Below are 23,394 nucleotides of genomic sequence, written 5' to 3'. Positions count from 1 at the left end.
GTTCAAGAGCAATGAACAATGACAATTGTCAGCAATATCCACATTCCACAAAAAAAATGTGAATGAACAAACATGGAGAAGTAGGGATCAATAAGTTTTGACCCAAAAAGTGGGCACTCCATTTCCCCCCACAGATGCTGCCTGACCCACTGAGTTCCTCCAGCAGCTCATTTTTTCATTCCAGATTTCAGCATCTGCAGTCTCTTCTGTTTCTGGACCCAACAATTTGATGCAATCATGAAGAAGGCACACCAGTGATAATACTTCATTTGAATTTTGAGGAGAGTTGGCATGTCATCAAAGACTCTAGAAAATTTCTAAAGATATACCATGGACAGCATACTAACTGGTTGCATCACTGTCACTAAGGGCCCCTATCACTTCTCTTCTTATTACTATCATTGGGGAGGAGGTACAGGAGCGTGAAGACACACACTCAATGTTTTCAGAACGGCTTCTTCCCCTCCACCATCAGATTTCTGAATGGACAATAAACCAACCCATAAACAGTACCTCACTATATTTTTGCTCTACTTATTTAATTTGAAATGTTATATATATTTCTTACTGTAATTTACAGTATTTGTGTGTATTGCACCGTACTGCTGCTACAAAACAACGAACTTCACAATATATTTCAGTGATATTAAAACTGATTCTAATTCTGATTCTGATTCCGAATCTTAGAAGCCTCCTTCCCTGTATTCCATGGTCCACTGTCCCCTCCTGTTAGATTCATAGTCATAGTCATAGTCATACTTTATTGATCCCGGGGGAAATTGGTTAAGATTCCTTTCTCTTCAGCCCTTTACTTTTTCTGCCTATCACCTCCCAGCTTCTCACTGCATTCCCCCTTCCCCACCCACTCTCTTTCCCCCTCACTTGGTCTCATCTCCCAGCTTATACTCTAGCCCCACCTTGTTCTTCTGGCTTCCTTTCCAGTCTTGATTAAGGGTCTCAGTCCGAAACATCGACTATTTATTTCCCTCCATAGATGCTGCCTGATGTGTTGAGTTCCTCCAGCATTTTGCATTTACACCATCTGCAGAATCTCATGTGTTACAGACTTGCAAACTACATATGCACCTGGTGATATCACTACTTTCTTTGGCCACTTATGCATAATCAAATACACCACGCTGATCATGACCTATGAGGCATGGAGTTTAAATGGTTCTTTAAAAACAATTTAAATTCCACATCATTATCTTCCTAATTTCTAAGCAGCTGGTCACAGTGTGAGAAGAAAGATGAGAACTAGTCACCAATGTGTCATACTGTTTTCTTAAAACACCACAGAAAGCATTTTAAAAAGCCGTGGTGGGCCTTAGGGCAACCATCTCTAGTGCATGTTTTAACCTCTCTCACACAACATGTGAACTACATTCAGGATCTCCAGAGGAGATCACGAGAATTATCCTGGGAATGAAAGGGTTAACATTTGCTGAGCATTTGATGGCTCTGGACCTGTACTTGCTGGAGTTTAGAAAAATGAGGGGTGACCTCATTGAAAACTATTGAATATTGAAAGGCCTGGATAGAGTGGATGTGGAGAGAATGTTTCCTGTAGTTTTGGAGTCTCGGACCAGAGAGCACAGACTCTGAATAGAGGATGAGTGTTATTATGCGTGCATAATAAAGAACTTCAGTTCCCAGTGGGCAATATGGAACCAGGAGCTACGATGGTGACCTGGTTGCGCGCACATAGGGTTGAGCAGTTCAGTAATAAAATTTTCTAACGTAAACCCACGCCAAGTTTGCCTTTATTAAGAACAAACATAGCATGGTGTCAGAAGACAGTGTGAGGTCCAAACATGGAGAGTAAATGAATAGCGTGTGCGACTGAGAAAGAGACTGCATGAATATAAAAGACACTTGAAACAAGTAAGGGCAAATGCTAGTTACGACGGAGAAAAACTAGCCAGTGAGGTGAGAGAGTACGTTGTTCCCAAAATTCAGCTGAAAACTGAATTCACCAAGAAAGATTCAGGTTAGAGGCCAAGAGTTCCTGTCATGGGATAACTAAGTCCTCTTGCACCTGCACAGTTTACCGGCAATCTAACTGATAACTGGAATTTCTTCAAACAGTGATTCAATATATATTTAGCTGCTAGTGGAGCAGGAGGGACTGATGAAAAATTGAAAGCATCTACTTTTCTTGAGGTAATTGGTGAACATGTTTCGAACATCTATAACAGCTTTCAAATTGATGAGACAGTCTTTATGTTAGACACTCTAATGACAAAATAGAGGAGTATTTTGTCCCAAGTGAAAACATCATGTTTGAGAGATATAAGTTTGTTTTCCCTGTGACCAGAAACAAGGTGTTAGCTTCAACCAATACTTCGCTGAGCTTCACACACTGAGTAAGTCCTGGAGATTTGAGAAACTCATTAGTTCAAGACAGAATAGTTTGCAGAATTCCAGATAATGAACTCAGAGAAAGACTGCTGCGTGAAAAAGATATGACACTGGAAAAAGCTGTGAGCATGTGTAGGGCAGCAGAGACCACACGGCCACAAGCTAAGGAGCTGCTCAGGGCAGACACAACAGTGCACGCTATGAAAACAGAGGAGCAGCACACATGGCATTTCTCAAAGCAACAACAAAGCAAAGAGGAAGGCTCAAATAGCAAATGTAGCAAATGTGGAGGTAGGCACATCCCAAAGATATGTCCAACTTATGAAAGTTCTACAATAATTGTACGAAGAAGTATCATTTTGCAAAATGCTTCAAAGACTGGGCTACCAAGAGAGAGGTGCACAGGGTTGATGAGGAAATGCAGGAATTCCATGTGGATTTTCTGCAGACTGTTGGTGCTGGTAAAACAGAATGGATTGTTCCAGTGACTGTAAATGAGACAGTAATTCCACTCAAGCTTGGCACCAGAGCCCAGGTGGATCTGTTATCCATGGATGATTACAAAACTGTCACAATAAAGAGCAAAATTTAGCCAATGAAGTTAAAAGTGACAGGCTACACTGGAGATAACATTCCAGTAAAAGGGTATATTGACCTTCAAGCACAAGGGGGAGCACTTAAAGTCAGAGACATTGATTGTAGAAAAGAGAGTACAGGGCATAGCCAATATTAGGTCTGAATGCACGTGAAAAGCCCAACCTGGTGAAAAGAGTTTTCATAGTGTCTTCACACACCAAATCTGACCACACAACACTCATAGAAGAGTACACAGATGCCTTTGAAGGGCTCAAATGCTTACCTGGTGTCGTCGTCATGGCTATCCCTCGAGGTCGAGGATGATGGTCTTCGTTCTGTTGATCTACTTATGGGCTCTCAAGTGGCCTATGAGTCCAATCTTGGCAGAAGTGGCCCACAGAGTGAAGACACCTGTGCGTGTATTTAACGTGTACTTGATGCTGCAGTCCAAGAAGCACACGAAACTTCACAAATCAACCAACTGATTCCAATGGCATGGAAACCATGACGATTGGAGCTGATGGATTTGTTGCAGCCTTCATCCGCCTTCACAACCGTTGAGTTCGAAATAACTTCGTCCGCCTGTCCCACTGTTGAGGTCTTGTTGGATTTTTCTTTGTCAGGGACCTCACCCTTGACTTTACCGCCATGGGTGACCCTACCAGGAGCATAGCTCCAGACGGCATTGCTCTCGGGATCTCAGGACCACACAAGCCTCTCCACCGTGACAAGGTGACAATCCACGGAGAAGTTACCTGGTGTACACAAAGTTCATACAGTGACTCCCATTGCACAAGGAGGTATTGAGACCAAGGTCTTAGAACTTATTGATTAGTTTGGGGGGAGGGGCGATGGTATTAAATTCTAAGCTATAATCGATAGAGAACATCTTTGCTGTCCAGATGTTCCAGGGTTGAGTGAAGAGCCAATGAGATGGCATCTGCTGTGGACCTGTTGCTCCAGTAAAATTCATATAGTAACACACAGGGAACGGATAAATGTCATACAGAAAATTGAAGAACCAGCAGATTGGGTGAGATCACTGCGCATCATGCAAAAGAAAAATAGAGCACTGCGGATATGTCTGGACCCAAGAAATCTCAATAAAGCCATGAAGAGAGAGCAGTTTAAATTGTCAACATGGGAGAAGATCATGTCCCAGTTTGCAGGTGCCAAGTGGTTTAGCAAGCTCAACACATCATCTGGGGTTTGGCAGATGAAGCTTGATGAGGCAAGTACGAGACTGTGTACTTTTAACACAACGTGGGGAAGATATTGATTTCTTTGGCTACCATAAGGGATTCTGTCCTCACCAGAAGTCTACCATAAAACCATCCACATGATCTTTGAGGGCATTCCTGGTGTCAAGACCATAATGGATGACATCATTGGCAGGGGGTCCACCAAGGATGAACATGATACGTGACTGAGACAAGAGCTTGACGTGACTCAGAATGTCAATTTGACATTAAATGAAGAGAGGTGTGTTTGGTGTTAAGACACTGATCTTCGTAGGAGATGTCATATCTGAAGAGGGAGTGAAGCCTGACCGAAGAAAAATGTCAGCCATTGAAAACATGGAGAGGCCCCAAAACAAAGAGAGGGTAGGATGTTTCTTGGGGATGGTGACCTACTAAGTTCATCCCTCCACTGTCAGCACTACTTTGGTCCGTCCTTGAGCAGCAGAGTGAGTGGATTTGGTCTCACAAGCAAGAAGAGTGTTTCCAGACACTGAAAAGCACCGTAACTGAAGAGCCCGTGGTGAAGTTTTATGATCCAGAAAGGTGTACTAGGATCTCAGCTGATGCATCCTGGTATGGTCTAGGAGCAGTACTATTGCAACAGCATGGTGACACATGGCAACCTGTGGCCTATGCGTAAAGGACTTTAACAAGTGCAGAAGCCAACTATGCACAGATGGAGAAAGAGCTTCTCTCCAGCACATATGCATGCAAAAGATTCCATCAGTACATCTATAGACAAGCTTTTGAAGTGGAGAGAGACCAAAAACCACTAGTCTCAATTATGTCTAAACCACTGTATGACTGCCCCATGAGGATACAGTGCATGTTGATAAGGCTGCAAAAATATGATGTGAAAATTATCTGTACACCAGGAAATTATAGGTTTACTGTTGATGCACTGTCTTGAGCAGTTGACAAGAAAGGAAAAAGTGACCAAGAGGTTAATGCAAATGCAAGCAATACAAAATGGGCAAAATGACCTAATTTTGCTCCTATTTCTTATGGTCTTATCATCTTATGATACCTCATCAGCCACCTTGGAAAATCATTAGTATCTGAAATCCCTGCCAAAAATTACTTCTGTTCTGATCTTTTTCTGGCAGTTAAGAAAGTTGATTTGCATCATTTAATTATCAGATGTAATTAGAGCAATCCCAGGGTTGGAGGCCTGAATCTGTGTTAGTCTTATTGAAGGGAGGATGTAAATATATTAGAAACAGTTTTAAAAGGATTACTAGACTAAACTCTGTATTGGGGAGTTTATTTGATGAAAAAAGATTGCTCTAGTTGCTTGCATTCTCTGGAGTTGAGAAAAGTGAGAGTGGACAAAGCTAAAACATAGAAGACCCTGATGTGCCTTAAGAGTTTGGATGTGGAGAGGAACTAAGGGGTAATATGCACAAAATGCTTGAGGAACTCAGCAGGTATGGTAGCATCTATGGAGAGGAATAAACAGTCGACGATTTGAGCCGAGAGCCTTCATCAGGAACTAAGGGGTGACTGTTTAAAAAGCATTGGATCACTTTAGCCTTTGAGTTATTCCATTACTGTTAACAGATCCAAACACAGGGAGGCGAATCCATCCAGCAGTGTTAAACGTTCAAAGGTTCATTTTATTGTCAAAGTATGCATGTACAACACAATTCTGATATTTGTCTTCTCCAGATAGCCATGAAATACAGAAAGACCGTGGGAGCTGTTGAAAGAAAATACATCAACATCCCCTCCCCCTCTACTTCACAAAAAAGAAAAAGAAACAAAACTAGCAAACCGCAAAATCTCCCACCTCCTACCCTGCAGAAAAGAAAACAGTGACAATAGCATCAAATCCCCAACCCCTCTCCTGCACATTTGAACCCCCTGAGGATCCCTGGCACCTGCGTTCATTTGACTGCTTCTCCTGTTGCCTCTCCCTCTATTTCTCTAACTTCCAGTAATTTCCCCATCCCCTTCCCTTTTCCATTCCCCACTTTGGCTCCCTTCTTACCTCTCCTCTTCCCCTTGCCTGCCTATCACCACCTCCTGGTTCCCCTCTGCCTTCCCTTTCTCCCATGGTCCAGTTTCCTCTCCTATCAGATTCCTTCTTCTCCAGCCTTTTACCTTTTCCACCTATTAACACCCTGCTTCTTACTTCCTTCCCCCACCCACCTGGCTTCACCTATCACTTTCGAGCTTGTGGTCCTTCTCTCCCCCTCCTCCACCTTCTGTTCCTCTAGCATTTTGTGTGCGTTGCTTTAGATTTTAAGGTTTTGGTTTTCTTGCATTCTAACTCCACTCCCAGCTGAATCCTCATCAGTAATTACACACCTTTTCTGGTTACTGCTCTCTTTCAAGTATTTTGATCAATCAGCTTATGCTCTTGTCATCATTCTAGCCCTTTCCATTCAATCTTATTATGGATTATAAAATGGACATGTGGAAAGAAGCACTCCTATTATGATCCAACTGCAATAAGATTTTCTTCTTAAAACTCCACCAAAACTCATATAAGTCAAAATAAAATGACAAGCAACATAAACAAAACTGACTATGGCATAGGAAATGAAATTTTTATGACATTTTTCTGTAACTTATAAGCTTCTGAAGCATGTTACATTGTATAGTTTGTTTGTTTTCTACCATTCAATCATGTGCATCAGAGTGGAGCAGTTAGTAAGCTAGCAACTCACAACTTTACTGACCAATCCTGGCCTTGGGTACTGTCTGTGTGGAGTTTGCATGTTCTCCCTATGATAGTGTCATTCTCCTTCCACATTCCAAAGATGTGAATGTTGGAAGTTAATAAGCTACAAAATATCCTCCCATACATTGGTGGTAGAATCTGGGAGGGAGTTGGTATGTATATGGGGAGACAAAATTGGGCCCATAAGAGACCGCAGACACTGGAATCGAAAGCAACACACAAAATGCTGGAGGAATAACATCAGCTATTCTGTAGAAGGGAAATGACAGCTGACCAGATGAAGGGTCTCAACCCAAAAGACCGACTGATCACTTCTCTCCATAGGTACCGCCTGATCCACAGATACCCTCCAGCACTTTGTGCCTTATGCCAGAATAAATTGTGTAACACACACAAAACTCTGGAGGAACTCAGCAGGTCAGACAGCATTTATGGAAATGAATAGTTGACGTTTTGAGCCAAGGCCCTTCAATCACTTTTTTATTTGCATATTTTGCTCAAGATTTCAGGCATCTGCAGAATCTTTTGTGTCCAGAATAAATTGCGTGTTTGACGGACAGTGTGGACTCAATGAATTGAAGCGCTTGTTTCCGTGCCTTATGAATTTATGGCCTTTTCAATTAATTGTACCATTGAGTATGAATGGTTTTAGAGAGTATGTGTCCATTTCAAAACAGTCTAATACACATTTTTTTTATTAGGTAGAGTATTGTTTCTTAGAAGCATGTATTTAAAATTACAACCACGGTTGACCTAATGGAATGGTTCAGGTTCAAAGGGCTAAACAGTCTCCCACTGTTCCTGTGTTCCTATAAGTTTCCATTGTGACTTCTGAACCACCCCATGCTACCTTGTGTTGTTTTGCCAGCTCTCCGGGTGTCCACTGCTTTGAGATATTCATAGCTTGCTGCTGACTTATCCATACTGTACAATTAACCATGAGATTACTGAAATGAGAACTAACTGCTTTGCCTCTGACAGGACTGTGAAATTTATCCATATTAATGCTATGGAAGCATTCTGGCACAAGAAAACTTGTCAGCAGCTGCTCAATTAGTTTTGTGTTGTAAACAGCACTATCCCTCAGAAAAGAAGTGACGTGAAAATGTTGCTAGATTGAGTAATGAGTAACACAAAGTTCTGAGTAAAGCTGGAAAAATGCAAACATTATTCATCTTATTACATTACCACGTTTAGTTAATCCATTCTGAAATAAGTATCACTTCTTTGAAATGTGATTTACTTTTCCACAGCTTGGAGCATTTTGTTTTATGCACGGCTTCATAATTTTATCCTACATGAAGACAGAGAGATCTGAATCATATGAAATTGTTCTGTGTCCAGAACCATAGATGTGACCGTGATTAATTAATCCTCCTCATTGCAGATCTTTGTAACTTTGACGTCTTTTGCTGCTAGGAATGTTACCTTGGAACTAATTTCCCCACATTAGATAACCATGAAAAATCCTGGCAAGTAAAGCTAAAAAGAATCCCAAGGCATTCTGTAAGTATATTAGAAGCAAAAGAGTAGCTACAGAAAGAGGGGTCCCCAGTGGGTTAACTTATGTGTGAAGCCAGGGGACGTGGGCAGCGTCCTAAATATATACTTATCTGTAGTCACCAAGGAGAAGATTATGGAAGATAGACAGGTCCGCAAGAGTTGTGTGGAACGGGTCAGTATTGAGAACAAGGAGTTGGATGCACAAGAGATTCTGCAGATGCTGGAAATCTTGAGCAACATACACAAAATGCTGGAGGAATTCAGCAAGTCAGGCAGTGTCTATGGAGGGAAATAGTCAACATTTTGGACTGAAACCCTGAAACATCAACTGTTTATTTCCCTCCGTTGATGCTGCTTGACTTGCTGAGCTCCTCCAGCATTTTGGAGGTGTTAAATGTTATGGAATACATAATGTTGATAAATACCCAGGACCAAATGAGACCTATTTCAGGTTTCAAAGGGAAGCAAGGTAGAAGATGGGTGGGGCCTGTTGGAGATTTTAATATCATTATTAGCTAAAATGAGGTGCTAAAAGATTAAAGGATGTCTAATGTAGTTCTTGTATTAAAAAAAGAACAGCCAGGTTGGTGAAGCTTGCATTGCTGGTAGGAAAGTTATTGGAGAATATATTAGGAGATAGGATTTATGTACATCTGGAAAGGCAGAGGTTAATCAGGGATATTCAAAATGACTTGTGTCTCTCTGATAGAGTTTTTCAGAAGCTGACCGAGTAGATTGACCGGGGCAGGGCTGTAGATATTGTTGATACTTACTTTAGTAAGGCTTTTGATAAGGACACATGTGGTAGGTTGCTCCAGAAGTTTAAGTCATATGCCATCCAACACATGCTGACTAATTGGAGCAAGTTAGTCTGGTGTCAGGAGACAAAGGGTAATGGTGAGAGGATGCTTTTCTAATTGGATGTGGCCGGGAGTGTAGTTCTAGGGTTAGTGTTGGGAAGCTCCTCATCTATGAGCAAACAGCAAAAAAATTACAGATGGTGTAAACCTGAAATAAAGTGGCATTTTCCAGAATATTTGTATTTATTTATTTCTTATCAATAAGTATTGATTAATCAAAAAGTACTCTGTCAAATACTGCAAACCAGCAATATCATGAGAAGATCAACTTTCTTTCTGTTTAGTCTGTCTTTTTTATATAGCTTTATTAGCATTCTAACTAATTTATAGAGGAGGACCACTAAGAGTGTCCCGACCAGCTGCATCACGGCCTGATACAGGAATTGCAAGGCATCTGACCGCAAGTCCCTACAAAGGATTGTGAGGACTACTGAGGGGATCATCAGGTCTCTCTTCACCCATCAGAGATATTTATCCAGAGCGCTGTGGACACAGGGCCGTAGCATTGGCAATGACCCCTCCCATCCGTCCAACAACCTCTTTGATCCCCTACCATCAGACAGGAAGTACTGTAGTATTAAGACTAGGACGGGAAACAGTTTCTTCCCCCAGGACACCACCCAGGTCTCATCACATATGAGGGACCGGTAGTGTTATACCGTTTGCTTTTTAACTTGTGTCATAAATGCACCTTATTATTTGCAAATTTATTTGTGGTAATACAGTGGATTCCCATTAATTGGGACACATCAGGACCAGTTTGGCCCAATTAGCTGAAGTTTCATGGATATAGTTAAAAAAAGGTATAAAAAAGACAAACATATTATGTGTTTGAATGAAATACAGAAAAAAATAGAACACTACCAATGGTACTACCATACTATAAAACTATGTATTAGCTGTACAAACCGGCTGTGTGGTGAAAAAAGCACAACAGCGCCTTTTTCTCCTCAGACAGTTGAAGAAGTTTGGCATGAGTCCCCAGATCCTATGGACTTTCTACAGGGGCACAATTGAGAGCATCCTGACTGGCTGCATCACTGCCTGGTATGGGAACTGTACAGGACTCTGCAGAGAGTGGTGCGGACAGCCCAGTGCATCTGTAGATGTGAACTTTCCAGTATCCAGGACATTTACAAAGACAGGTGCGTAAAAAGGGCCCGAAGGATCATTGGGAACACGAGTCATCTCAACCACAACCTATTCCAGCTGCTACCATCTGGGAAATGGTATTGCAGCATAACAGCCAGGACAAACAGACTCCGGGAGAGCTTCTTCCACCAGGCCGTCAGACTGCTTAATTCATGCTGACACAACTGTATTTCTATGTTATATTGACTGTCCTGTTGTACATAACATTTATTATAAATGCCTATAAATTGCACATTGCACATTTAGACAGAGATGTAACATAAAGATTTTTACTCCTCCTGTATATGAAGATGTAAGTAATAAAGTCATTTTAATTCAATTCAATTCAATTCATTTCATTCCACATTCTCACCGCCCTCTGAGCGAAGTCTTTGAGTACACTTAATGAAGTCCAGGGAAGGGCTAAAGGCATAGGTGCCAGCCATATATTAGACAAGAAGTGTAGTAAGCCATGACTCATTGAATGGCAGGACATGCTTGAAGAGCCTTGTCCTGCAAGTACTGCTTCAGTTTCATACGTTCTTACTCATCCACATTTAAACTCAGCACTGATCATTTCATGTTTTCTGAATCATCCATTCCTCTACAGATTTAATTCTACAACAAATCTGAGAATGATTTTGTTTCAGTCCTCCAGAAGATTATTAATGAAAATTATGTAACAGCCCACAGAACAATGAGGATCTCCAGTTGTAATTGAATTGTATTCAGATAAATCCCTTTAATATATAACTATTCTTCAAACAGTACCTGTAATCCTATAAACTCAAGTGAGGGATTTTTTTCTCTGATAGCCGCAGACACAATACACTGTTAAAAATATAGTTAAGACATCAAGTGTTCAAGGACAGCTACTTCCCAAGCACGTGGTTCTAGAAACTACCTGTACAACCCTTAAAACTGGAGTTTAGCAATAATATGACGACTATGAACAATATGACTTTGAAAACTTTGCATTAAAATGGAGACATTTTTGTTCTGATTGTGTTCTTGTAAATGTTGTGTTTAATTTATGATTCATTCTTACGAATAATGCTTAAATGATGTTACCTGCCTATGATGCTGTAACATGTAAGCTCTACATTACACCTGTGGCATACGTGCACTTGTCCAACTGACAATAAACTCTACTTTGACATTGATCTTGACTCCAGCTTTATCCTAAACACAAGAGATTCTGTAGTTGCTGAAAATCCAGAGTAACACACACAAAATGTTCGAGGATCTCAGCAGTTGAGGCAGCATCTATGGGAAGAAATAAAAGGTCGATGTTTCAGGCCAAGACCTTCACCAAGATTCCATCTACATTCTCAAGTTGAGCCATGTCCTCAAATAAGCTTTAGCCCAGTTGATGAGGCAGTTCTCTGCTGTGGAACTATTTTGATTGCCAGCAAGTTCCTCAAGTAATTAAACAACACATCAAGTATAATGCTTTTCTCTCATTCATATCCATGGGACAATCAATTTCAAAGACGGAGTTTAGTTTCCTTTTCCCATATAAACAGAACCAGATGAGCCTCAATATCAACCAACCAATCAATGAAATATGGAATGTACATGACTTTCAAAATACCCCTTTTTTGTAATAAATGGCTTGTAGTACTGCAGTAATATCATAGAGGGTTGAGAGGGAAAATAAATCAGCCATGATCAAATGGCGGAGCAGACTCAATGGGCTGAATGGCCTAATTTTACTCCTATGTCTCATGGTCTTAAGCAATTTATGACAGTTTGATTTGGTGTTGGTATTGGTTTATTATTGTCATATGCAATGAGAAATAATGATAAGCTTTTGTTTGCATGGCTTCTAGGCCAATCATGTCATACGTAAGACAATAAGACCATAAGACATAGGAGCAGAATTAGGCCATTCAGCCCATCAAGTCCACTCCACTATTTCATCATGGCTAATCCCATTTAACCCCACACATCTGCCCTCTCATCATTTCCCTTGATGCCCTGACCAATCAGGAATCTAACAACTTCTGCTTTGAATGCACTCACGGACTTGGCCTCCACCGCAGTGTGTTTCATAGCACTCCACAGATTCACTACTCTCCGGTTGAAAAAATTCCTCCTTATTTCTGTTCTAAAAAGTTGCCCCTCAATTTTGAGGCTGTGCCCTCTAGTTCTGGAAACCACAACCAGAGGAAACATCCTCTCCACATCCACCTTATCTAGTCCTTTCAATATTCAGTAGGTTTCAATGAGAACCCCATGCATTCTTCTAAATTCCAGTGAGTACAGGCCTAAAGCTGCCATATGCTAACCCCTCCAGTCCTGGAAAAATCCAGCCGGAACCTCCTCTGGAGCCTCCAATGACAATACATCTTTTCTGAGATAAGGGTCCTAAACCTGTTGACAATACTCCAAGTGCAGCCTGACTAGTGTCCTATAAACCTTAGGCAATATCTCCTTGTTTTTATATTCTATTCCCCTTGAAATAAATGCCAACATTGCATTTGCCTTCTTTACCACAGACTCGACCTGTAAATCAACCTTCTGGGAGTCTTGCTCGAGGACTCCTAAGTCCTTTTGCACCTCTGATGTTTGAATTTTCTCCCCATTTAGGTAATAGTCTTCACTGTCATCCATTTTACCAAAATGTGTTATCATACATTTCCCAACACTGTATTCTATCTACCACTTGTTTTCCCATTCTTCCAATTTGTCCAAGTCCTGCTGCAATCACATTGCTTCCTCAGCACTGCCTACCACGAATATGGAGTGACATTTGCAATTTCCCAGTCCTTTGGGACCATGCCAGAAACAAACGATTCTAGAAAGATTATGACCAATGTATCCGTTATCACTTCAGCAACCTCTTTCAGAAATCTGGGATGTAGTCTATCTGGTCCAGGTAACTTATCCATCTTAAGACCTTCCAGTTTGCCTAGGACTTTTTCCTTTGTAATAGCAATGGCACTCACTCCTGCTCCTTGTAATTCACGGACCTCAGGCATACAGCTAGTGTCTTCCACAGTAAAGGCTAAAGCAAAGTACTTATTAAGTTCATCTGCCATTTCTTTGTCCTCCATTACTACCTCACCAGCATCATTTTCCAGTGGTCCAATATCAACTCTCAACTCCCTTTTATTTTTTATATAACTGAAAATACTTTTGGTATCCTGCTTTATATCATTGGTTAGTTTGCCCTCATATTTCATCTTTTCCCTTCTTATTGCTTTCTTCATTGCCTTTTGTTGGATTTTAAAAACTTCCCAATCATCCAATTTCCCAGTCACTTTTGCTACCTTATATGCCCTTTCCTTGGCTTTTATGCAGTCCTTAACTTCCCTTGTCAGCCACAGTTGCCTAGCCCTGTTGTTTGAGAACTTCTTCTTCTGTGGGGTACCTTGTGAACTATTCCCAGAAACTTCAGACATCCCCACCAATCCACCTGGGCAAGCTCCTCTCTCATGCCTCTGTAATTCCCTTTATTCCATTGCAACATTGATACAAGCAACTTGCGCTTCTCCCTCTCAAATTGCAGTATGAATGCAATCATAAGTACACTGAGGCAATAAAAAGAAAACTGAACGCAGAATATGATGTCACAGCTACAGAGAAGGTTCAGAGCAAGTACAGGTACAAGGGCCCACAATGAGGTAGATTGGGAGATCAAAGATCCATCTTTAGGTGCAGCAACCCCAAATTCTGTCATAAGAAGCTGTTAAATTGTGCTTGAAAACTCTAATAATTCAATCTCCCTTTAGAAAATCACCATTATTATAAAATTACAACTGGTTTTATAATGCTCTTTGGAAAGGATCCTCCACCTCTCTTGTCGACTGCTGGTACGAACCACTAAGTAATGTACATGTAGAACAACAAAAGGCCATGAAATTAAATGGTAGCACCAATGACTTCTACTTCTCAAGACGTGCACTCATCATAGCTAAAGCTACATCTGCAAATATTTCTGATTTTGACTCGAGATTTCTATACTGAGACTGTAACGTCACATGGTTTCATCTTTAAAAGTGAGGCTGTTAGCCTCATCTATATTATCACATGTATCCTGACTAATCTCTCAAAGGAGCACAGAGCCTTTAAGAGCTGTAAACGTTATGAAAAAGCCTTGCTATCACTGAACTTGCCCACTATCTTATTCATGAAGCGGTTTTTAGCACTGCCAATAAAAGCTTTAGTCATCCTTGGCAATTTATTTATATCTGTCCCCATCCTGTTGACATTAGGTTGGAGTCATTTGTTTTAAAGCTTTATTTCTGTACAAATTCTCTCTACTTAGCTAATTGTTAGCTGAACTCTGTATTTACTGTCGGTAAACAAGGCTTTCTTGACCTTAAGCATGCAATTAAAAATAATCAAATTTTCTATAAAATGACAATCATTATTACCCACTGAGCTCCTATTACCCATCACTTTATTATAACCCACTCCACTGATTCCTCACCAGTGAAATTTACCTTTCCACAATGAGGTAGGATGCATTTAATAAGAGTACCAAGTAGCAATTAAAATGTGACAGTTCAGGAATAACTGCACACTGAGCATCACTATAAAGAGATCTTGTGATGCCTCTGGGTTATCCTCAGATACGCTATATGTTGTTGAGTATGGAAGTTATACACATTATGCAATCCTTGATAGAAACATCTTTTCTCTCTCTATCTATGTTGTCCCAGAAGACAACAGCATGTGTTGAGGATTAATTTCTGATCAAGCCTAAAATTTAATGGCACGGATGATGTGTGTGTCCAATAGTAACACTGGACAACAAAAAATTTTACTTCCTGGATATTTTTGGCTGTGTCTTATAGACTTTGGGCTGCTGATCATGAATGTCACCATGACATTTCCCTATCGTGCACCATCTTTTTGTAATTGCCGATATTTGTTATTTCAATTCATAACTCAAGACAATTAAAATGTTACCTACAATGTAAACTGGAAAGTTTTCTATCTTGTCCGGGCATTCCTAGGCAGGGTGGATGATGCATGGCAGGACAGGTTTTCGAAAGGCTACAAAAGCATCACACATACACCGTTCTGTGCATTGTGTTTACATGTAAATCGCTTTGCAATCACGTTGATGCGCATGCTCTACGCCCATAGCATATTGCGTGGACTCACTTTAATAAAGTAACTGTATTTTCAGGAGTATTTGCGATAGAAAAATGTCTCACCAGTGTGGCAACAGCTGCAATACTTTCTGCATATATTTGTGCTTAAATCTCAAAGGTGGAGCATGACTCCTCTTATTAAGCAAGCCTCCAACTTGGGTGTAAAATTGGTGGCCAAGACAAAGCGTGGGCTCCTCACATTTATTGTGCATGTTGCTTGGCTCAAAGATACTTGGATGTCAATGCTGTTTGCTGTCCTGATGATATGGTGAGAGCAGACGGATCACGTGACAGACTGCTTCTTCTGTCTGACCAGTGTGTCTGGTTCCTCTGCTAAAAACAAGAAATCCACTGAATATCCCAATCTCCCTTCAGCCATGTTGATAATCTTCCAGTACCAAAGCCACCAGAGACATGGAGTCAAGCAGAGGTAGACGAAGATGTCATGATGCACGAGCCAGGAATGGAAAGTAACGGATACTGATACAGATTTTGAACCCTTTATGTCAAGTGAGCCTCATCTGATAACTCAATCTGAGTTAAATGATCTGGTCAGAGACTTGGGTTTGTCAAAGGCAAAAGCAGAATTACTGGGTTCAAGACTGCAACGATGGGATCTGCTGTCACCAGGCACAAAAATTTCCATGAAGGATTTCGATATTTCAGACAGACGGTTCCCAGAGTACTGATGCCAAGATTATGGAAGGCATTTTTGTTGGCCCACAAATAAACCAGGTCATCAATGTCAGGCAATTTGAAGAACTTCTAGTGGGACCGGAAAAAATTGCATGGAAGGCATTCAAGGATGTTGTTGGAAATTTTTTTGGTAACTACAGAGCACCAAACTACATGCAGCTGGTTGACAACATGCTACAAGCATACAATACCATGAAGTGCAACATGTCACTAAAGATTAATTTTCTGCATTCCCACTTAGACTTCTTCCCTGCAAATCTTGGCACTGTCAGTGACGAGCACGGTGAAAGGTTTCACCAGAACATTGCGGTCATGTTGAAACAGAATCAGGGCAACTGGAATCCATTAATGCTGACTGATTATTGTTGGACACTAAAGCGAGAAGCCTCAGACACTGAGTACAAATGAAAATCATCAACAAATCATTTTAGCTTAGTTGAACCATTGCAAAGTGTCAGCACTGTTATGCAATTAAGTGCATTATATTCAATAAAAGTTAATTTCTTGTCTCTACAAATTTCTCTGTGATGCAAGTAGTCTGAAATTATACTTGTGTTCAGCTTCAAGCGGTCTATCATAACTACAAAACATCTCTGAGGAAGCAACACCTTGGAAAAAAGTTGCTGTTCAGTGTAATATGTCCAAAATTATAAATTATTATAAATTACTATGATTGCGCATTGCATATTTAGACAGAGATGTAACGTAAAGATTTTTACTCCTCACGTATGTGAAGGATGTAAGAAATAAAGTCAATTCATTCAATTCATTCTCAACTGCAGTTTCAGTAATTAACACGCATAATGCTTTCTTAGTGACCCAACAATTACAGAAGTAACACACACAAAATGCTGGAGGAACTCAGCAGGTCAGGTAGCATCTTTGGAAATGAATAAACAGTTGATGTTTCAGGCAGAGACCCTTCTTCAGAACTGGAAAGGAAGGAAGAAGACACCAAAATAAAGAGTACAGTCGACCTTTCGGGCCGAGACGTTGACTGTACACTTTTCCCAGATGCTGTCTGGCCTGCTGTGTTCCTCCAACATTTTGTGTGTGTTGTTTGGATTTCCAGCATCTGCAGATTTTCTCTTGTTTGCGGGGGAGAGGTTAAGGAGGATAGCTAGAAGGGGGATTGGCACAAAACTTTATCAGCTGTACGTTTAGACACATCAAGTAGAAATCAGAAATAGCAATTATCTTGAAGATCTCTAATATCTCTTTTATGCTGGCATCTTAAATCTGTTATTTACACATTAGCAATAAAGAATTCTCTTCCTGCCTTATGTAGTTCACGTTATGTAAGCCAACTTGATTTATCTAATTGGAATTAAATTCTTGTTATTATGCCCTAGATTTCCTTAATCCTTAAAGAACAGTCAATTTCCTTAATCCTTAAAGAACAGTCAAACAGTCCGGATTGGAAGCAGCATCTCCAACACCATCACACTGAGCACGGGGGCCCCCCAGGGCTGTGTGCTCAGTCCACTGCTGTTCACTCTTCTGGCCCACGACCATGCTGCAACACACAGCTCGAACCACATCATCGTTCGCCGATGACACAACCGTAGTGGGTCTCATCAGCAAGAACGACAAGTCAGCATACAGAGAGGAGGTGCAGCGACTAACGGACTGGTGCAGAGCCAATAACCTGTCTCTGAATGTGAACAAAACAAAAGAGATGGTTGTTGACTTCAGGAGGACATGGAGCAACCACTCTCCGCTGAACATCGACAACTCCTCCGTAGAGATCGTTAAGAGCACCAAATTTCTTGGTGTTCACCTGGCGGAGAATCTCACCTGGTCCCTCAACACCAGCTCCATAGCAAAGAAAGCCCAGCAGTGTCTCTACTTTCTGCGAAGGCTGAGAAAAGTCCATCTCACACCCCCCATCCTCACCACATTCTACAGAGGTTGTATCGAGAGCATCCTGAGCAGCTACATCACTGCCTCATTTGAGAATTGCACCGTCTCAGATCACAAGACCCTGCAGCGGATAGTGAGGTCAGCTGAGAAGATCATCGAGGTCTCTCTTCCCGCCGTTACAGATATTTTCACCACACGCTGCATCCATAAAGCAAACAGCATTATGAAGGACCCCACGCACCCTTCATACAAACTCTTCTCCCTCCTGCCATCTGGCAAAAGGCACTGAAGCACTCGGGCTCTCACGACCAGACTATGTAACAGTTTCTTCCCCCAAGCCATCAGACTCCTCAATACCCAGAGCCTGGACTGACACCAACCTACTGCCCTCTACCGTGCCTATTGCCTTGTTTATTATTTATTGTAATGCCTGCACTGTTTTGTGCACTTTATGCAGTCCTGGGTAGGTCTGTAGTCTAGTGTAGTTTTTGTGTTGTTTTACGTAGTTCAGTGTAGTTTTTGTATTGTTTCATGTAGCACCATGGTCCTGAAAAACGTTGTCTCATTTCTACTGTGTATGGTACCAGCAGTTATAGTCGAAATGACAATAAAAAGTGACTTGACTTGACTTGAATACCCTCAGCACCTATAAGTTACTTCCCAATGTTACTTCCTTTGCTCAGAGCCTGTCTTTGAACATAGAAGTTATTGGAGAGTAATTCATTCTCCAGAGAAAGTTATTTACTTGTTACAACCAGTAGTTTTATCAATCCTTCCAATGACTGGTGTTCTATGCCTAAATTTGTTCCCTGGTAAATAGTTTAGAAATGACACTGTCCTAGCTATTATACATTTCATACGGATAAGTAAAACAGTTTCCAAAGTATTTCCTCTCTTTCAAGCCATTCATCAATGAACCATTATATCATAATCAACCCTGAGATAGTTCCATTAAAAGATTTCTCACGTTTTTCAGCACAATGGTATCTCCAACTAATAAAACAATGGCATTTAAGTGCTTATTTTTGTACTTCAGTCCAGATGTTAACTGTGTTGAAATTCTATCCTCACTTTCCATTCTAGGTTTGTGAATAGTTAGGCAACAAGCATATCAGATGATGGGAAGCTGAGAATTGTTCTTAGCTCGACAATAAGTAATTTGATGACAGAGGAAAGAGGGCTTAGGAACTGTGAGCAGTGGAGTAATTAAAGACTTACCAACGCAATACAGTAGCACAGTGGTTAATGCAACGCTTAACAGTGCTGGATGTAAGACTGGGGTTCAATTCCCGCCGCGCTCTGGAAGGAGTTCGTACATTTGCCCCGTGACTGCATGGGTTTCCCTCGGGTACTCCTGTTTCCTCCCATATTCCAAAGACGTATGGTTAGGAATAGTGAGTTGTGAGCATGCTATGTTGATATCAGATGTGTGGCAGCACTTGTGGGCTGCTCAGCACAGTCCTCACTGATTTGATATGATGCAAGTGATGTATTTCAATGTATGTTGCGATGTATATGTAACAAATGAAGTTAATCTTTATCTTTAAGGAAAACATCAAGACCATTAGACATACGAGCAGAATTAGGCCATTCAGCCCATCGAGTCTTCTCTGCCATTCCATCATGGCTGATTTATTTTCCCTCTCACCCCCAATCTCCTGCCTTCTCCCCGTAACCTTTGGTGCCTTTACTAATCAAGAACCTATCAATTTCTGTTTTAAATATACCCAATGATGGCCTCCACAGCCATCTGTGGCAATGAATTCCACAGATTCACCAAGCTCCAAAGAAGTTCCTTCTCATCTCAGTTCTACAGAGACATCCTTATATGCTGAGGCTGTGCCCTCTGGTTCTAGACCCCCCCCCCCCCCACTATTGGAAGCATCCTCTTTAAAAGTGGCAGCCATCAGCAAGGATGACCATAAAACTACAAGATCTCATTCACTAATGTCTCTCAGTGAAAGAAACTATGTTGAACATTCTACCATCTGACAGTTTTGACTTCCATGGAACCAAAACTGGAGTGTTTAGATAAAGAGACCATAATGGTTCCTTTTAGGCCTTCCCCCATCTCCTTCCTCCCTCTAACAGTAAAAACAGATGCTGCATCTGTATCTCCACGTACTAGAAGCTTTTGCCAAATTCTTGTTCCCAATCATAGATTTAAGAATTTCTCATTACATGGCTGTTTCCCTGCATTATTCCTGCTTTATTTCTACATTCTATACATGATCATTTGTATTATTGCTGTTATATTAACACAAAATTGGCCAATTGGTTGTTGGTGCAACTCAAATACTTGTCTATAAATTAGTTTGATGCTCAAAAACTGTGGTGTAATGTATTACTGGGTTTCCTGAAATGTTAATTTGAAAATGCTGCAGTTTTCAGCCTTTAGGTCAGAAACGCCCAGCATTAAGTAATTAAATATATATATATTTTTTTCTTTTTGAGCTTGATTCTTCACGTCAGCTAAAATTTTGGACCTCATGAGAGTCTTCTCCTTGGATAGGTGGGGGAAGGGTAGTAAACCATCTCATTGAAAACTATTGGATGTGGATAGGATGTTTCCTATAGTGGATAAGTCTTGGACCAGAAGGCACAGCCTCAATCAGAGGGACATCCATTTAGAACAGAGATGAAGAGGAATTTCTTTAGCCAGAGGGTGGTGAATCTGTGGAATTCATTGCCACGGATGGCTGTGGAGGCCAAGTCATTGGGTATATTTAAAGCAGAGGGTGATAGGTTCTTGATTAGTAAGGGCATCGAAGGTTACAGAGAGAAGGCAGGAGAATGGGGTTGAGAGGGATAATAAATCAGCCATGATGGAATGGTGGAGAAGACTCGATGGGCCGAGTGGCCTAATTCTGCTCCTTTGTCTTATGGTCTATGATCTAATTAACCTTCCCCAGTTTCACCAAGGACCATTTCTTTCCTTATCCACAAAGTTCTTAAAACTTACAGAATTCTTAAAGAGCTGCTGCATTGAAACTTCCAGCACCCAGACTTTTCCCTTGTTGAACAATCTACATTCTTTTTCACAAATCCTTCCTGGATGCACATCACAAATTATGCTCCATCTACTCCTCTGGAACTAGGGGAGTCCCAGTCAATACCTGAGCCCAGGCTATCTTTAGCTTTCCCTGATAACATACCTGTGGATCCTGGCACTGTAGCTTCTTTCAGCACTCTCCCTCAAAAGCTAATCCTCCCATTACCGTGGTGTCTTTAACTCTTCAATGAGTAAGGTATTTTCTGTTGCTAGGCATTTTTGTGTAACTACAAATGATTGCTTAACTTCTGTTTATGTTTAAATACTTATAATGTAATGCAAAATATGCCTGCTCTAAAAAAGGTGACATGGAAGTGTCATGCAAATCAATAAATGCATGCATAACTATTGATAAATAATAGTAATTTAGCTTATTGTAATGTTTTTTCCTTGGATAAAGTCTGTCTGCCAACTTTGATACAATGTGTTTAAACTCTAAAATGATAACTATATTTTCACTTTATCTCCGGGTAACTAATTTGAATATTGAATTCAGAATACAATTAGAGCCACAATTGCAGTAATTGGTCTCTGAATAGCAATCAAATTGCAGCAATTTATCTCTGCTTTTCAAACTTCAAAAAAAATGAATCCAAAGATTTGATGCATTGCCAAATTCACTATTTAATAGGAGTTTTAAAACCATAATTTGATAAAAATCAAAGCAGCTTTTTACAACCAGGGCAAAATAAAAAGATAGATTCTGGAAGTCTGAAACCAAAGCAAAAAAAAAATGTACTGGAAGTATTCAGCTGGTTAAGTGGCATCAGTGGGGAGAGAAACTAAGTCAACGTTTCATGCTGTGCACTGGAAAGCGGGAAACTCAGGTGGTTTAAGTCTCAGGAATGGAGAGAAGGAGTCACTGTGATAGAGTGGAGACCAAAGTTGTTCAGAACATAGAACAGTACAACACTGGACAAGTCATTCAGCTCACAATGTTGTGCCAATCTTGATGCCATTTATACTAAATATCCTCCTCCTGTGTATCATCCATATCCCTCCATTCACTTCATATTCACATGTCTATCCAAAGCCTCTTAAATTTAGCCTGATTCCACACCTACTCCTGGTATCCTATTGTAAGCACCTACCATTCTGTGTGTAAAAATCTAGCCCCTCACATTGCCTTTAAATTTCCCTCCTTTGTTGAAAGGGGATTTTGGATGATAAAAACTGGAGGGAAGGGTTAGATTGATCTTAGAATAGGTGAAAAGGTTTGCACTACATCGTGGGCCTGTGCTGTGTTTAATGTTCTCTGTTGTAATGTAGGATTAGTGTAAATAGGTGGTTGATGGTTGGTGTCACATAGTTGGCTGAAGGGCCTGTTTCTTTGTTCTAGGTTTTAACCTTAAGAGCATGTGCTCTGGTATTTAACATTTCTACCCAGGAGAAAAGATTCTGACTTTCTTCTTTATCTGTGCCTCTCATAATTTTAAAAAGGTCTATGAGATTTCCCCTCATCCTCCAACACTTTGCAGAGAACAACCCAAGTTTATCCAACCTCTCCTTATAGCTCATACCCTCTTATGCAGGCAACCTCCTGGTGGACTCCTTCTGCACTCTCTGTACAGTCTCCACGTCCTTCCTATAATGGAATAACCATAAATTCATGCAATACTCCAAGTTCAGTCTGACGAAAGCATTGTGAAACCAATAAAAGAGAAAAAGGAAAGGTACTGCCACATGTGGTGAGAGAGAGGAAAACTATCTTGGGCTTACACAGTACATCGAGGGAGCAATATCAAAGCCAGAAATGTCAGGCTGAGAGCAGGGCGGGGAATTAAATTGCTGGGGAGCTCAGTCTCACACTTACAGATTTTATGGAGGTATTCTGCAAAGCATTTGGTTTCTCCAGTGTTAAGGGTACTACATTGAGAAAAGCAAATGCAATTTCTAAATTGGAAGAACTGAAAGGACTGTTTGGGTATTTATCAGATGGTCAGTAGGGAAGAGGACTTTTTACAAAAATATGTTAACAATTTTTCCACCATCCCTTCACAAAAAAAAAGCCACATCTTAAGGATTTAGACTGGATCATATACCAGTACTTAAAGTAAGCTGAGAATTTCTCTCACGTCAGCCATTACTGTCTGGTTTGGCACAGCATCCTCTCACAGTATGTGAAAGCTACAGCGAACTGTCAAGTCAGATGGAAAGGTCATAGGCTGCAGTCTACCATCACTGCAAGATCTGTGTGAGTCCAGGACAAAGAAGCGTGCGGAAAAAATAATTGCAGACACTACCCATCCGGCAAGCTGCCTTTTCCAAAAGCTCCCTTCTGAAAATCACTATCGGGCCATTAAAACATAAACTTCAT

At 40.8% G+C, this 23,394-nt stretch overlaps 1 protein-coding gene across 2 annotated transcripts in view; it reads right to left on the bottom strand.

The window, feature by feature from the left end:
- Positions 1-21,248, bottom strand: part of lrrc3ca (leucine rich repeat containing 3Ca) — a 105,739-nt gene extending 84,491 nt beyond the window's left edge. Inside the window, exon 1 of one of the 2 annotated variants that reach the window (XM_072249317.1) lies at positions 21,181-21,248. The gene's annotated coding sequence lies outside the window, so the exon portion shown is untranslated. The remainder of the gene's footprint in view (positions 1-21,180) is intronic. The other variant, XM_072249322.1, reaches the window with a different exon arrangement.
- Between the last annotated feature and the right edge of the window lie 2,146 nt (positions 21,249-23,394).

This window comes from Mobula birostris, chromosome X, assembly GCF_030028105.1.
Source record: "Mobula birostris isolate sMobBir1 chromosome X, sMobBir1.hap1, whole genome shotgun sequence".
Classification (NCBI taxonomy): domain Eukaryota; kingdom Metazoa; phylum Chordata; class Chondrichthyes; order Myliobatiformes; family Myliobatidae; genus Mobula; species Mobula birostris.
Note: the sequence above shows the minus strand (reverse complement) of the source record. Positions and strands in the feature narration are given on the sequence as shown.